We start from the raw sequence: 17,424 nt of genomic DNA on the forward strand, positions 1-17,424 counted from the left end.
CTTAAGTATGATGTCATCAATTAATCTCTCCTCATTACACAATATCAAATCCAGAGAAGCCTGCTCCGTGGTTGGTTTCACAATATATTGCTCCAAGAAATAATCTCTAATACATTCAATGAACTCTGTCTTCCAATCTATTTGCATGTTAAAATCACCCATGATTATTGCTGTACCTTCCTTTCAAGCCTAGTTTGAACTGTGCCCCCTGTGGAACTACTGTTCGGGGACTGTAGATTACTCCTAACAAGTACTTCTTCCATGCACTATTCCTTATTTCTACCCAGACTGATTCTACACCTTGATCTCCCGTGATTATGTCATTTTTCATTACAGCTCTGATCCCATCCATCACCAGCAAAGCTACACCACCTCTTTTCTCTTTCAGTCTACCTTTATAAAATGCTGAGTACCCTTGGATATTCAATTTCCAGACCTGGTCTCCTTGCAACCATGTCTCAGTAATCGCTACCAAATTGTACCCTTTTGTTTCTATTTGGATCATTAACTCATTAATTTTGTTTTGAATGCCTCGTGCATTTAAATACAAAGCTTTTAAATTTGTTCTACTGATAAATTTCCCTAATCTTTTAAAATGTCTTCGTGCGTAAAGACATTCACCTGTTCCGTCCCTGACCTTTATTATCTGGTAACCATCCGCCACATCTAACCTGTAGGATTACCTCCTCCTTCAATTTGGATTTTCAAATTCTCGCCCCCTACTACCACCCCACCATGCATTTATTTTAAAGCCCTGTCTATAGCCCAATTATGTGATTTGCTAAGACACTGGTCCTATCAAATCTCAGCACAATTCAGATGAAGACTGTCCCATTGGAACAAGTTCCTTCTTCCCCAGCACTGGTGCTGATACGCCATGAATTCAAATCCATTTCTCCCACACCAATCTTTAAAGCCATGCATCTACCTGGTTAATCTTATTAACCCTGTACCAATCAGCTCATGGCTCAGGTAGTTAGCTCGACCTTATTACCTTTTTGGTTCTGCTTTCTAATTTAGCTCCTAGCTGTTCATACTTGCTTAGCAGAACTTATACCCTATGACGTTAGTACTTACATGGACCATGATACTTCAAACCTTACCCTCCTACTCCAAGTTCCTCTGCAGCCCAAATGAGATAGCACCAGGTAGGCAACACAACCTTCATGACTCTCAATCCTGGTCACAGAAAACAGTGACTATGCCTCTAACTATACTATCACCAATTACGACTACATTTCTCTTCTCTCGTCCATCTTGAATGACTCCCTGCACCATGTTGCTGTGGTCAGTCAGCTCATTCTCCTTGCTGTCCCCATTCCCATCCACACAGGAAGCAAGGCTGTCGAACCTGTTAGACAAGGACAGGATCTGAGACTCCTGCAAGTCTACCTCCTGGATCCCTCTACCTGCCTCACTCACAGCCACACCTGACCACTGGCTGAATTCAAGTTAGTTAGTCTAAGGAGTGTGACTGTTTCCTGAAACACAGCATCCAGGTAACTCTCTCCCTCCCTGATGTGTCGCAAAGTCCAAAGATCATCGAATCTGAGCCGGAGTTTCTCGAGCAATCAACATTTACCAAGGACATGGTCACTGGGAACTACAATGGGGTCCACCAGCTACCACATCATGCAGAAACAACACATCACCAAACCCTCCATCCTTATTTTATTTAACCGGTTTTGCATTTGTTTTTGTTTTTTTAATTTTTTGCTTTGTTTTTATATCTCTGCTTATTATCTCAATCTGAAGTCAAGTTATAACCAATAATTTAACACAGATTCAAATTTAGCAGATTTCCTATTAGCCAATCAAAGACAGCCAAACTGTGGCATCACTTTTAAGGTCCCCCTCAGTTGAAACACTCAGAATCAGAATCTCTTACCTTCCCAGACTGCTATCTGGCTCGCTCCTGCTCAGCTGCACTCCTGAAGTGAAGGATACAAATAATCGAGGTAAGTTTTTATATCACTTACCTTCCCAGGCTGTCCTCCAGCTTGGTCCCACTCAGCTCCACTCAACACAGAGAAGTTTGGGCAGTGAAATCATCATCTGGAAATCAGTCAGGCCAGTGAGCTTTGACAACACGTCAGATCTGAAGTATCATTAGTGGTGCATGGCTTTCCATCAGAACCAACCTTTCTGAAGGTTTGGCTGTGGGTGGTCAGTCAGGGTGAGGCTGGGAAGAAGTGTGAGTGGCTCCAAGTGTGGTGAGAGCTTCAGTCATTCATCAAGCTTCATGAACCACTGACTCATTCCTAAAGCCAGACACATTGTTCTACTGTAAGATATATAAGGAGGGCTCAACAGGATTACATGGTGTCTTTAACACACAAGGTGTCTGTGCCGTCCAACTGTTAACACAAGGGCAGCTATGTAGAAGAGAACTCCCTCAAATGTGAAACCCTTCAAGTGAAAGGCTTCGAACCTTGTGTGAAATTATTCTCAGTAGCGTCAACACTTCGTAAGCACCATCGCATTCACACAGGAGAGAAACCATTCAGGTGTGAGAAATGTGACAAATTATTTTCAGTTAGGGAACTCCGCAGACACCAACATATCCACACAAGGGAGAAACTGTACAAGTTCAAAGTTTGTGACACATCATTCTTTGATGTAGGAATGAATCTCAGATTTGTAAATCACCTCCTGATTCCTCAAAGCCTGTGCATCATCTACAAGGCACAATCGGCAGTCTGATGGAATATTCCCCACTTGTCTGGATGGATGCAGCTTCAGAACACTCAATAAGCTTGACACCATACAGTACAAAGCAGCCTGCTTTTTGGCACCACACCACATATATCCATCCCTGGCAACATCCTTGTAAATCTTTTCTGAACCCTTTCAAATTTACACTGAGATTGGCAGTTGTTGGTGTTGAGTACTGAGGCTGTTGCTGCGATGCTGGTCATTGTAGGGGATGCTAGTGTAGAGTGCCGAAATGTCCATTGTGTCGAGGAATGTTCCTGGTTTGACTGGTCTGTGGGTGTTGAAATCTGTGTCACAACAGGGTGGCATGGTGGCTCAGTGGTTAACACTGCTGCCTCGCAGTGCCAAGGACCCGGGTTCGATTCCAGCCTCAGGTGACTGTCTGTGTCGAGTTTGCACATTCTCTCTGTGTCTGCGTGGGTTTCCTCCCACAGTCCAAAGATATGCAGGTTAGGTAAATTGGTCATGCTAAATTGCCCGTAGAGTTAGGTACATTATTCTGAGTGGATTGCCCTTCGGAGGGTTGGGCCGAAGAGCCTGTTTCCACACTGGAAGGAATCTAATCTAATCTAATCGAAAGAAGCTGGGGGGGGGCCTGTACAATGGGTTTCAAGATACCTTTCACACAGGATCCCAATGCCTGATACAATGGGACGTCTGGTGTGTTGGCTTTGTGTATCTTTGGAAGGCAGTAGAAGTCACCAAGCGAGAAGTACATGAGGTGAGGGCGCATAGGGAACTCTGAAGAACTGGATCCAAAGTCCTGATCAATGTGTTTAGTTCACAGGTGTGCTGTTTGGTCCGAACTGCTGGTAGTTGCCTGTGGTGTTCCTGGTTGTTCAGTTGTTGGTATACTTCCTTACAGTAAGCTGTTCTATTCTGAATGACGGTGGCTCTTCCTTTATTTGCTGATTTGATGACGTTGTTGTGATTGGTTTTGAGAGCATGGATGGGATTGCGTTGTGATCGCTCACACTCACACATACACTCACGTGCACACACGCACCCTCTCACAGACGTATACCCCTTTACACTCACACTCACACACATACACACATTCTCTCACAGAGACTCATACCTCCGCCCCCCCCCCCCCACACACACCCACATGCACATACACTCATATAAGTTTGTGGGGTGAATTTGTACTTGCAGAATTACATTTTATTTTGCTCAAAAACTGTATGAATCTATGTAAGATTCTGCCAATCCCTTTTTTAGATCAGATTCAGTCTGAACATTGGGGCACAGACAGCCTCACACAGGGCACCTCACACCTTCAATGCATTATCTGAGCCAACATGGCACCTATTATTAAAGTTCACTTGGGATTTACATATGAAAGAACTGAAACCAACATGGTCATTCTAAAAGACTTAACAAATAGTCCAGGTTTTTTTCAATATATTATGTCAGCTACATCACACAGTAAACATTTGCTATAAATTCTGTGTCCTATGATTTTATGTTGTCCACAACCATCTAATGAAGGAGCAGCACTCTGAAAGCTCATGTTTCCAAGTAAACCTGTTAGACTATAACCTGGTGTTGTGTGATTTTTAACTTTGTGAGTGTGTTTGTTCAGGGTCATGCTTTACTCTCAACGCCACTGAAATAACTCCACAGAGGCCATTATCCCATCACCAAATCACCATTTATTTATATATCAACAGTCCTTTATTATAGCTTAAAAATGTGTTGCTGGAAAAGCGCAGCAGGTCAGGCAGCATCCAAGGAACAGGAGAATCGACGTTTCGGGCATAAGCCCTTCTTCAGGAATGAGCTCCTGTTCCTTGGATGCTGCCTGACCTGCTGCGCTTTTCCAGCAACACATTTTTAAGCTCTGATCTCCAGCATCTGCAGTCCCCTCACTTTCTCCTAGTCCTTTACTATAGTCTACTTACACAGATTCAGACACCAGAGTCCATATCTCTGACATTCACCCTCTTTATACATCAGCCAGGGTTTCATTAAAATCAGGACAGACTCCTTCTGTGCTGTTTTGATGCTGTGAGAAACAAGGGGATGAATGCAGTGATTTTATCGAATCCCTACAATGTGGAAACAGGCCCTTCAGCCCAACAAACCCCCACCGACCCTCCGAAGAGTAGCCCACCCCATTCCCTTACATTTAACCCTGACGAATGCATCTAACATTGACATCCTGAACACTATGGGCAATTTAGCATGGCCAATTCACCTAACCTGCACTCCTTCGGATAGTGACAGGAAACCAAAGCACCCGGGGGGAAACCTACGCGGACACGGGGAGAATGTGCAAACTCCGCACAGACAGTCGCCCGAGGCTGGGATCGAACCCGCGTCCCTGGCGCTGTGAGGCAGCAGTGCGAACCACCGCACAAGGTGGTACTCATGGAGAGGAAGGAATTGAGCGATAAGAGGGGTGCGGGAGTGCGACTGAAATCCCGGGGCCAGGCATCAGAGGGCGCGATTTACAAGGGCGCCCCACAAATCCTCGCACCGACCATGTGACAGACGATCGAGCTCGCGCGCTCGGATTTAAACTCCCGAACGTTGGGCGCCAACCGCCGCCGCGCGGGCGAGAACGGCAACGTTCGGCAGTTACCGGAGTCCTTTTCACTTTCTCGGTAATTTCAGCGGCAAGGTGAGGGGTTCGAGCTGTGGGCTTGGAGCTGAATCCCTGGTTGGTTTGGTCTCCAGGTACAGAGCATGGCAGGATGGAGTGCAACACAATCCTGGATTTTACATCTCAGACTTCTGGAGGTGCACACACACTTACACAGCTCATGGAGAACTATTGTGTACTATTCAGAGTCTGTTATTGTCAATGTGGGTAATTATTTTTTGTCCCCTGTTTTTAGGTCAGTTTCTCAGATTCGAAAAAAAATGGTCACATTAGGAGTTCCTGAAGTGGTGAGTCTGGCCTGAACCAATTCTGAAATGTTTATTAACCTAAGGGTAAAGTTGCAAAGATTAATAAACTTTAAAGAGGGCAGTTCATCACCCCTTCCTCACCGGTAACGAGGGTTGGGTATATATGCTGCATCAGCCTGCAGCACCCAAATTCCCATCACTGAATAAAATATCCTCAATTTGTGAAGACATGCATTTGAGACCTTGATGGAGATCTGTTTTAATCCTGTAGATCACCCCTGAACATGAGAAGGTGAGGTGCAATTGTCTGGGAGGTGCAAAGTATCTGGGGAGTTTTACTGATTTCCTGTTCAGTTGTGTGTGTGGGGAGCTGATCATTATCCTCTGGACAGTGAATGATCAGTTCTCTGTGTGCGAGGATCTGGATGTTGCCTGTCTTTTCACCAGAAGATCCACACATGGACCTTCAACTGTGAGGTTTGTCGTAAAGCTTCTGTGATGTGTTTGGGCCTCTATGATATATTAGGTCATTCACACTGGAGAAAAACCCTTCCAGTGTGGGGTTTGTGAAATGTCTTTCATCCAAATGGATGAGTTGGACTGAAGTGTCTCTTTCCGTGCTGTACATCTCTCAGACTCGATGACAATTGTCTGATCTCCTGTGGCATCAGAGGATTCTCACAAGAGAGAATGTGATGTTTATGACTGAGCCTTCACCCAGTTATTGACCCCTTTGGATCACTGAAGTGTTCGCATGTGGGAGAAGCAGTTCTTGTGTAAGTCTCACTTCAGTCCATCTTCAGATCATCCAGCTGACTTTTCCATTCGAAGATTGAGGCAGGGAGTGACAATTCAAATGCAATGTTTGTGACAAAGCCTTCATGCACTCTTCCAATTGACTGAACCACCAGCAGATCCACTTGGGTGAGAACCCATTCACGTATATATCAGGGATTTGACATATGTATCTCCAGGTCTACCAACATGCACATACATGAAAAGGTCAATTTAACCTTTGATCTGATAACCAAAGAACATCAGATGAAGACATCAATGTGTATAGAAGCTCCTGCATAAACTCAGCATCTTTCAGTGCAGTGTCAGGTACAAATCACTCACTGACTCTCACTCTGACCAAGAAGACAATCAGATACTCAGTGGTTAGAAATGCTTCAGCTTCTCATCAACCAGCACAAGTACCCAGGGGAGGAGCTATCCTTAGGTAGTAATGGAGGTACCTTAATTACCCTCAGTCTCTCTGGTCAATGGGAAGGGAAGAATCAGGCAGGAATTCTGTCATTGAGCCCAACTGGGAAGTCTGAGGAGGGGGAGCAGGATGTATCTCAGCTGTGACAGTCTCCATTGTCTCACAACATTCACTGTCTGGCTGTCCATGTGCTAAAAGGGACACTTGACCAGAGCACTAGAGGCCAGTAAGTGTCCATTGTCTGTCTTCCAGTTCAGTACCTTGGGGTTTGGAGGGAATGTGAGAGGACAACAGCTTGCATTTACATAGCACCTTAAAATAGTAAAATATCCCAAAATGTTTCATATAGACATTACCAGACAAAAACTAGCACTGAGATATGTTAGCATGTTTTGAGAAGATTTGTAGCTCAGGTTGAGGTTCTGGGTGTAGGCTTGCTCGCTGAGCTGGAAGGTTCATTTTCAAAAGTTTTGTCACCATACTAGGTAACATCTTCAGTGAGCCTCCAGATGAAGCATTGCTGGTGTTTCCTGCTTTCTATTTATATGTTTAGTCTTCCTAAATAGAAAGCAGGAAACACCAGCAGTGCTTTGTCTGAAAGCTCACTGAAGATATTACCTAGTATGGTGACGAAACATCTGAAAATGAACCTTCCAGCTCAGCGAGCAAACCTACGTCCAGAACAAAGATATGTAATAAGAGATAGTTATAAATGTCACTGAGTCTCTGGGAAGATTTCCTTGGATACATGAAGTGGGTGATTAAGGAGAATGTGTGTCAGGATTTTCCTTGTTGTGGACAAGAGAGAAAACTTCAGTAGTTTCTGCAGCATGATTTATCTCCTTGAAGATAGTTACAACTGTCCCATTCCTGAGATAGGAGAATTCCTCTTTTTGTCTAAATCAGTGGGATGTGTTCATACAGTCATGATGTGAGAAAACTTCCTCAGGGCTGTAGTCCTCAGCTGGAATACCATTGAGGCAAGCTTTATTGTTCCTCATCTGTTTAATTGCTTGTGGAGACTCTCCTATCAATACTGACTCACCCCTGGATTCTACCAATTGAACCTGGAGTACAGACTGGTGGATATCAGCTACCCTATAGATTCATGGTTGATAAGTTGTTCAAAATGTTCTTTCCAGTGTTAATGGATGGAATTGTCATCCTCGAGAAGAAAATCACAATCTTGTGAACCATTGTGATTTTGTCCATTTGATCTCAGTCTACAGTTGGCCCGGGAGACTTCAAAACCATTCACATTATAGGATTACAAAACATGTTGTTCGATTTCTCAAGCTTTTTCTTTCCACCGCCTGTCCTTTGTCTTGAAGATTTGTGTTTGGAATTCAGCCTTGAGGAGTTGAAGTGTTGCCTCCTTGGGCTGTACTGCTAAACAATAAGTGCTGACGGTTTTTGTTCCAGGAGGTCACATTTTTTGAGGATCATGTTCACTGAGCCAGTCCTGGTATCATCCTATAAGACTGAATTTGGGTTTTACTTCTGACCATCAGTGTTGGCAGCAACTGAGGAGTTGTGTGTGTATAAAATATATGTTTAAGTTCATAAGCTTACAGAGTCTGAACGCACCTTAAACCCGATGTACTTTTTCAAGTGTTGCCACTACTATAATACAGGGAACATGGCAGCCAATTTGTTCACAGCAAGCTCTCTCAAACAGCAAATGGTTAACCATCTGTTTTAAAAAATTCTCAAGGTCAGGTTCGTAGGAGAGTAGTCTGACACAGAACAAACGACCAAGAGGCGAGTCTGCTAGAATATGAGCATTTTATTCCCCGCAGCGTCGCCACAACCAGGTCTCATACTTACAACGGGTCTGGCTTATACTCACTCTACATGTTACCGGAACTGGGAGCCGTCAGTTCTCGTAGAGCGGTTGCCAACAACCCACGCTCGGCGGTTAAACGTAACCCCGGAGCAGACTCACCGAACTGGAGACTTTTCCAGCTGATATACTCTTTTCCAGATATAAACATTCATGTGAACAGCAGAGCAAGGCTAAAAAACACATTCCATTCTGGTTACATACAGATAAGAAGATTCACACGGGGAGGTGTGTAATAAGATTCACACGGGACTAAGCAACACCTCCATTCCGGTTAGATTCACACATGTATTGGGACATAATTTTTAACCGTTTCACCACATTCCACTGCTTGGCCCAATACATGTGTTACATTATGATTCACACATGTATTGGGACATAATTTTACACTACACCATCAAAAAATCTGCTTTTGTAAAATTAAGTGTAGAATCCATATGGTTCAGGACATCAGGAATAAACTTGCCTGCTGTTGTATGAAGTAGTGTTGTGGGATCTTTTATATTTACCTGGGAGAACAGAAAGGACTGCAGTTTATCTCATCTGAAAGATGGTATCTCTTAACACTCCCTTAACTTGGTACAAGAATTTGGAGCTGATAGTCAATTTTACTATGAACTCTCAATCTTTGGGCTGACCTACCACTTAGAATGAAGTGATGGAAACAGAAGGAGTTTATGAATGAAGGATAGTTAATAAACTGAGCCAAGAAGTGTAGACTGTGTGGATTAACCCTCAAAGGCCACAGGTCTTCTATTGTTGACAGTGTGGCTGAAGTCCTTGGCTTCACCTTGATTGGAACTATGTCTCAGCTCAATTTGTTTAATCATTCAAGGGTTGTGGGCATCAGTCACAGGGCTGGCATTCACTCTCCATCCCTAATTTCCCTGGATGAGGTAGTGGTGAGTTGCTTTCTTGAACTGCTGGAGTTCTTAGGTTGTAAGGACATGTTTTTGCGAGAGCGTTTGAGTGTTTTTACCCAGCAACAGTGAAGGAACAGTGTTTTTGTTCCATGTCAGGGAGGCGTGTGGATTTTGAGGGGAACATGCAGGTGGTAGTGTTCCTGTGTAACTGTTGCTCTGATCCTTCTTGATGAATGGCCATTACACGCTCGGAAGGTTGTAATGATGCTGTGGCTTTCAAGAGGTTATTTTGTCCCAGTTTTTTTTTGAGAGGTTATAAGGCAGGGGTTATGAGCTATCTACTGAAGATCACTTGAGTCAACAGCTTGTGAGGCGTTGGTTTTTTTAAAAAGTTTGAACGACTGTGCGGCTAGTTCTCACAGACTAGGCTTTCTCGTCTTTTTTAGTTTTAAGGTTTAGTTTTAAACAGAAGCTCTTAGGATTTGGTAGCTTCAGTAAACTTCTCCGAGCTGCTGTTACTCTCTGAATCTTTTCTTGTGTTTCTTTCCCGGATTGGAGTACTCCATGTGAGAATCTGTGTCTGCCTTTTTCTTTTAGTCAAGAGGAGTGTTTATGGGATGTTAATATACTGAAACAGTTAATTCTGAATAGTTACTGTATTTATTATTCTGTTCAGTTTTCCAATAGAGTTAAGTAATTCTAAATGCCCCTTCATTTGGATGTATTTTAACTACAGTGCTGAAATAAATTGTGTTTTGCTTAACGTCGAGTAGTTTTGACTAATCAATTGCATCAGGAACAGACACTTTACATTTGCCTTTAAAATAAGAAAATGTTGGAGTCTAGGCTTCCTTCTTAAAATAATTTGTGGGGATCAGATTTGATCCATAACAAGGTGTAACTGCAGGAGTGATGGCGATGACTGCCCCTTCGATCTTGAAATTTCTATATTGATCAGTAGTTCAGTGTCTTTGTGCTATATTTGAATATGAGTTTTTATAACCATTCAGCTGGATAAAAGTAAATTGCCATGTGTCAAAGGTCACATGATTATTAACTGAAATCAGAAGTTCATTCCTTGTTCTCAATATTATCTCCAGATGTTGCACAAATAAGTATACAAGTGACATTCCCATAAACAATGTTACTTCTTTATCACAATATCATCCATTTGGCCTCCTCAAGTTGTTTTCACGCACACATTGGAATGGATCACTCATGTCTGGAACAACCTGAGTACCAGGTGGGAAGTGGTGTCTCTCTCTCTCTCTCAGTGACACAGGAAGGATGAGTAGATTTTCAAATAATTGACTCTTACAGAACTAAATGATCAATATATTTGAACACTATCCTAATGGAATAATATGCCTGTTAACCTTGTTCTTATCACTGTAAAAAGGAATTCATGTTGAGTGTGAAAAGGTTGGGTCTTTACCTTAGTCTAACTTTAAAACAAAGGTGTGCTGTGAATATCCTGAGACAATTAATAATCAAATTCTTATCACCAAGGTAGTCTTCATTCTCCCACCAAGCTGCGCCACTGTTTATTGAAACACAAAGGTGCTGCAAAATGAATGATGAAATTATCCTGTAGATGTTCACACATCATGAAGCCAGGTCAGTCAAAACATACAACCCTTAAATAAAACTGCTTCAGTTTATCTCTCAATTTTTAAAAAATTGCAAGAAAAATCCCTGATAAATATGCAGCTATCACAAGCAATTGGCTTGTGACCTGGAGCTTATATTATATCAGTTTTATAAGCGCAATCCAGCTGAATGACTTGAATGCATTCGGAATTTAAAATGTTAGTTACATTGCCTGTAAATTGAACATGTGATCTTTAACATTTGGTTTATTAAACATCAGCCAGGGAGCTGGTACCAACTACAGAAATGACCACAGCCCCAGATGAGAATAATGAGACTGGTGAGTTTCTGCTAATTGCACCTGTATGAGGCAATTCATTACATTACACTCGGGTATTTTTGGGTAGTCAGGCACCACCAGTTCAAGTCAAATTTATGACTCCAGTTTACATGCTGCAGCCAACAATTATTTTCAGAAAATTACAAGCCCATTGATAATAGCTGATTTCTGATGTGTCACAGTGATAAGGAAAAATCAGGAATTGTGTGCCTTCCATCAGTGGGCAGGTTATTAGACAAGATCCTGAGGAAGAGGATTTACATGTATTTGGAAAGGCAAGGATTGATTAGAGTCACAGAGATATACAGCATGGAAACAGACCCTTTGGTCCAACTTGTCCATGCCGACCAGATATCTGAGCCTAACCCAGTCCCATTTGCCAGCATTTGGCCCATATCTCCCAAACCCTTCCTATTCATATATCCATCTAGATGCCTTTTAATTGCTATAATTGTACCACCTTCAACCACTTCCTCTGGCATTTTATTCCATACTGGGACAGTCAACATGGCATTGTGCTTAGGAAACCGGGTCACACTAACTTAATTGAGTTTTTTGAAGAAGTAACAAAGAGGATTGATGAAGGCAGAGTGGTGGGTATGATCTATATGGACTTCAGCAAGGCATTTGTCGAGGTTCCGCATGGTAGACTGGTAAGCAAGGTTAGATCTCATGGAATACAGGAAGAACTAGCCATGGATGCAAAATTGGCTTGAAGGTAGGAGATAGAAGGTGGAGGGTTGCTTTTCAGACTGGAAGCCTGTGACCAGTGTGTGCACAAGGATTGGTGCTGGGTCCACTTCTTTTCATTGTTTATGTAGTAAGTTTGCAGATGACATCAAAATTGGCCGTGTAATGGACAGCCAAGAAGATTACATCAGAATACATTGGGATCTTGACCAGATGGGCCAATGGGCTGAGAGTGGCAGATGAAGTTTAATTTAGATAAATGTGAGGTGCTGCATTTTGGAAAGGTAAATCAGGGCAGAGATTATACACCTAATGGTAAGGTCCGAGGGAGTGTTGCTGAACAAAGAGACCTTGGAATGCAGGTTCATAATTCCTTGAAAGTGGAGTCACAGGTAGACAGGATAGTGAAGAAGGTGTTTGGTATGTTTTTCTTTATTGGTCAGTGCATTCAGAATAAGGGTTTGGAGGTCATGTTGTTGCTGTACAGGACATTGGTTTGGCCATTTTAGGAATATTGCGTTCAGTTCTGTTCTCCCTGCTATTGAATGGATGTTGTAAAATTTGAAAGGGTTCAGAGAAGATTTACAAAGAGATCGCCAGAGTTCAAGGGTTTGAGCTATAGGAAGAGGCTGAATAGAGTCATAGAGATGTACAGCATGAAAACAGACCCTTTGGTCCAACCCGTCCATGCTAACCAATCTAGTCCCACCTGCCAGCACCCGGCCCATATCCCTCCAAACCCTTCCTATTCATATACCCATCCAAATGCCTCTTAAATGTTGCAATTGTACCAGCCTCCACCACTTCCTCTGGCAGTTCATTCCATACACGTACCACCCTCTGTGTGAAAAAGTTGCCCCTCTCACCCTAAACCTATGCCCTCTAGTTCTAGACTCCCAGGGAAAAGACTTATTTACCCTATCCATGCTCCTCATAATGCTCCTCATGACCTCTATAAGGTCACCCCTCAGCCTCCGGCGCTCCAGGGAAAACAGCCCCAGCCTGTTCAGCCTCTCCCTATAGCTCAAATCCTCCAACCCTGGCAACATCCATGTAAATCTTTTCTGAACCCTTTCAAGTTTGACAACATCTTTCTGATAGGAAGGAGACCAGAACTGCATGCAATATTCCAACAGTGGCCTAACCAATGTCCTGTACAGCCGCAACATGACCTCCCAACTCCTGTACTCAATACTCTGAGCAATAAACGAAAGCATATCAAACGCCTCCTTCACTATCCTATCTACATGCGACTCCACTTTCAAGGAGCTATGAATCTGAATTCCAAGGTCTCTTTGTTCAGCAACACTCCCTCGGACCTTACTGCTAAGTGTATAAGTCCTGCTAAGTTTTGCTTTCCCAAAATGCAGCACCTTGCATTTATCTGAATTGCATTATCTCCATCTGCCACTTGTCAGCCCATTGACCCATCTGGTCAAGATTCTGTTGTAATCTGAGGTAACCTTCTTCGCTGTCCACTACATCTCCAATTTTGGTGTCATCTGCAAACCTCTCAATTGTACCTCTTTTGCTCGCATCCACATAATTTATGTAAATGACAAAAAGTAGAGGACCCAGCACCGATCCTTGTGGCCTCCAGTGTGAAAAACACCCCTTCACCACCACCCGCTGCCAGTTCTGTATCCAAATGGCTAGTTCTCCCTGTCTTCCATGAGATCTAACCTTGCTAACCTTGTTGAACGCCTTACTGAAGTCCTTGTAGATCGCATCTACTGCTCTGCCCTCATCAATCCTCTTGTTACTTCCTCAAAAAACTCAATTAAGTTTGTGAGACATGGTTTCCCACGCACCAAGCCATGATGACTATCCCTAATCAGTCCTTGCCTTTCCAAATACACATACATCCTGTACCTCAGGATTCCCTCCAACAACTTGCTGGCTGTGGCTATTTTCCCGAGAGCATCCCTGGAGGGGGGGCCTTATAGAAATCTATAAAATCATGAGGGGCATAGACAGGGTGAATATTCAAGGTCTTTTCCCCAGGGTAGCAGAGTCTGAAACTAGAGGACATAGGTTTAGGGTGAGAGGGGAAAGATTTAAAAAGGACCTAAGCAGCAATGTTTTCACAGGGTTGTGCATATATGGAATAAACTGCCAGAGGAAGTAATGGAGGCTGGTACAATTACAACATTTAAAAGATGTCTGGAAGAGTATATGGAAGGGTTTAGAGGGATGTGGGCTAAATGCTGGCAAATGGGACGAGATTAATTTAGGATATCTGGTTGGCATGGATAGGTTGATTGAAGGGTTCGTTTCCATGCTGTACAGCTCTGTGACTCTTAAAAAGAGAAATAGTTAAATAAATTTATAGAGTAATAATTACGTTATTACCTCAATTTTGCAAGGAGTTTCTGATTTGAATCATTATTTATGCTAATTTTAAAATAGTGTAGTTTCTATCCTTATGATACTGAAACCAAGATGAGTGGAAATTGCTCTTAGCCCCAATGCCTTGATTAAAATTTAACACAACACTTACTGGTGTTTTATAGAATAGCTGTTTTCCCAAGGTTCTGGCATTACACTCACATTGCACTAAAGGTCACATGAGGAGACTTTAAAGAGCTCCTTGAATAGAAAGCGATTCCCCTCCTTCATGTTGTCTGAGAATACTCCATATGAACCCACTCACACTAGATCGTCCATAATGTTTTCATTGTCAGGAACTCCGACATCACATCCATATTTTGTGAAGGTAAGAGAGCTGATGGCCAGCTGGTTAGTGACAAGGTTGATCCCTTTCTTCCCTGGCTAATGACTCAATTTCATCCAGCACAGAAAAGGAGGTATTGATTATTCATACCATGTCTCTCTGTAGCAGCTCACTGAGAGAAGTGAGTGGGATGTTGAAGAACTGATCACAGTATTGGCCATATCTTGGGATTGCTGTATTTCAGATTGAGAGAGAGAGAAAATGGCCATTATCATTGCAGTGTACTGCACTCTGAACAATATCACTCAAACAAGGTTCCTGGGAGATGTGAATGGACTGGAACATTCTGGTAGAGGAAATGGATGAGATGAACACTTAGCCTCAGAAATTGATGTTGAAGGGAGCTGAATCTTTACAAGAGGCTCTTCTGGCATTGAACAGGGCAGAGATGTCAGTTGTCAACTCAATGTCAGACTCATAATGTGTTCCAAATCATTCTTTCTGTCGCAGATGACACCCCCAACTCCAGATCATACTTCAAACATGCCTCTGTTCCTCCTGTATCTCTCTGTCCTGCACGTAAGCTGATCCCATCAGTGCTTTGTATGCTGTGGGTAAAATACATCTGAGGATACATGCGTGAAGATATATGTCTGTACAGCTGAAGCATGCTATTCCCATACTAGAAATCTAGTCAAACGTGTACCAGGGGAACTGAGTCAGCAGCTGCAATAAGTGAGGTTTTATTCAAATGGAAGAACTGCAAGTTTAAACCTCCACCTGATCTGTTGTTCAATGTCCATTTCACAGATCAATTTCCAAGTTTCAGGAAACTCATGTAGCTCCAGAAATATTTGGATTGACTGTGAGAGACATCAATCAGAGAGCCCACCCACTTTGCCCATTGTCTCCTCTTCCTCTTCCAGAGCTGGTTCACTTCCTATAGGGACTGAAAACCAAGTGAGGAGATGGTGAGTGAAGGAGCAGCTTTTATACAAATTGTATCCCATAATATCCACACCAATCTTCAGGCAGTCTGACTATCCTGTGGGCAGTCAGGGGTGGAAATGTCCCTTATGCTGTGTGAGAAGATCCAGCTGAGAGAGCTGTTTACTCGGTGCTTTGTGCTGAACTGTGTGACTGGAGCTGTGTGTTAGATATTGTGTTTATTGGAAACATGTCCCTCTGATTTCCAGGCTGAGTTTTGTAGATGGCTGATTCCTAAATTGAGAAGGTGAGGGGTTATCATCTGGGAGGTGCTGAGTGTCTGCAGACTCTTCATACCCGGCTTTGTTTTGGGAGCCGGGTATTATCCTGTGGACAGTGAAAGGCCAGTTCTGTGAGTTGGGATTTGGATGCTGCCTGTTTTTTTTTTCAGATCCATGCAAGCTCACTCAATATCTATACACTCCTCAGGACAGATGTAAAAGGAAGACTTGCATTTATATAGAGCTTTCCAGAACAACCTGATGTCCTGAAGGTTTTTTTTTTAAGGAAAACTGGCAGCCAAATGTGCACATAGGAAAATCCCACAAACAGCAATGTAAGTTTCATTAATCTCTTTATTTTAGCTTAGCTGGCTAGAGGTCTGGAGTCAACACCAGTGTAACAGTCAGGCTCTCACTTGATGGACTCTCATTGGATCTCTGTATATAGCATAAAAACAATACAGTTTATAGCCTTCATACCTATCAACCAATACTTTTCACGAGTCATAAGCAGATAAGCAATGCGGTTATCAATGCTCCATTGAGTAAAGGACGTTGCGCAAGCCATGGTTGGAGGGGTGGTTAAGCAAAAGCAGCTGCAAATCTTCAGCTAGTTGCAGACACAGACACACATAGTTTCAAAATTTATGGTACTTTTTTTCAGCAAAACCTTTAACTATTGCTTCTGCAATACTCTCATTTCCTCCTTTTGATCATTTCATGATAACACAGAATATTGCTAAAGCCTTTAACTACAGCAATTGGCTATCAGTGGCTACAAGCATCTTAAGACAAGAATGCAGGCAATGACAATAAGTATTATAATCCTGAAATGTAACAACATGCCCCAAAATTTCCAGCCATGCTTTATGGTGACATATAACTGGAATGGTCAGTCGTATAAGGATTGACCCAAGGCCAGGAGAAAGTGAGGTCTGCAGATGCTGGAGATCAAAGTTGAAACTTTATTGCTGGAACAGCACAGCAGGTCAGGCAGCATCCAGGAAACAGGAGATTCGACGTTTCGGGCACAGGCCCTTCTTCAGGAATGAGAGGCAGAGAGCTTCTTCAAGGAAGGCATCCTTGTAAGAGGATTCGCAGTAGGTTGAAATCTTCGAGGAGAAAGTGAGATCTGCAGATGCTGGAGATCAAAGTTGAAACTTTATTGCTGGAACAGCACAGCAGGTCAGGCAGCATCCAGGGAACAGGAGATTCGACGTTTCGGGCACAGGCCCTTCTTCAGATCCCTTTTAGGGGCATCTGTTTCATCAAGGCTGTTTCCATCAGTCTTTGGGTGAGCCCTCGTATACAGGGTATGACGCAACAGCCAATGCCCACCAATACCCTGACTACTACTATCAGGGAAGTAAGGATAGAAACCACCACCCCCTTTTTCTGCTAAAATCATATCAAGGGCTATTCTGTTTTCCCATGCCAT

At 42.9% G+C, this 17,424-nt stretch overlaps 1 protein-coding gene and 1 pseudogene across 4 annotated transcripts in view; both read left to right on the top strand.

Moving 5' to 3' along the window:
- Positions 1–17,424, top strand: part of LOC122541578 (zinc finger protein 271-like) — a 652,600-nt gene that overhangs the window by 122,584 nt on the left and 512,592 nt on the right. The gene's annotated exons all lie outside the window — the stretch shown is intronic.
- Positions 1–17,424, top strand: part of LOC122541199 — a 58,412-nt pseudogene that overhangs the window by 25,083 nt on the left and 15,905 nt on the right.

The sequence above is a fragment of the Chiloscyllium plagiosum genome, chromosome 37 (genome assembly GCF_004010195.1).
Source record: "Chiloscyllium plagiosum isolate BGI_BamShark_2017 chromosome 37, ASM401019v2, whole genome shotgun sequence".
Taxonomy (NCBI): Eukaryota; Metazoa; Chordata; class Chondrichthyes; order Orectolobiformes; family Hemiscylliidae; genus Chiloscyllium; species Chiloscyllium plagiosum.